General features: G+C 65.5%; 1 long non-coding RNA gene across 1 annotated transcript in view; it reads right to left on the reverse strand.

Annotated features, from left to right (window-relative positions):
- LOC118453131 overlaps positions 1 to 283 on the reverse strand; it is a 986-nt gene extending 703 nt beyond the window's left edge. Inside the window, exon 1 of the long non-coding RNA XR_004843088.1 lies at positions 259 to 283. This is a non-coding gene — a long non-coding RNA (uncharacterized LOC118453131). The remainder of the gene's footprint in view (positions 1 to 258) is intronic.
- Between the last annotated feature and the right edge of the window lies 1 nt (position 284).

Here is a 284-nt window from a genome sequence, read left to right on the forward strand (position 1 = left end):
GCCCCGTGGCCTGTGGGCCACCTCACTGGGCCTTGGATCCCCGTGCCCCACCACTACAAGTACAGCTTTTGGCTGTGGCCCTTTTGGTGTGGGAGAAATCCCTGGACGTTCGCAATTTTGGGTCCCGGGTGGCGCCGGGGCTCTTGCGCGAGTGAGCGCAAACATCGGGCCCTGGAGTAGGGCAGAAAGCCCTGAGCCCCGGGGTCTGTGCGGTTTTGGCAGGGTAGGCTGTCCCGCTGAGACCCTGCCCCGTGCCACCCTGCAGTGCCATGGGTCACCGTGTC

The sequence above is a fragment of the Egretta garzetta genome, unplaced genomic scaffold (assembly GCF_000687185.1).
Source record: "Egretta garzetta isolate BGI_Z169 unplaced genomic scaffold, ASM68718v1 scaffold1699, whole genome shotgun sequence".
Taxonomy (NCBI): domain Eukaryota; kingdom Metazoa; phylum Chordata; class Aves; order Pelecaniformes; family Ardeidae; genus Egretta; species Egretta garzetta.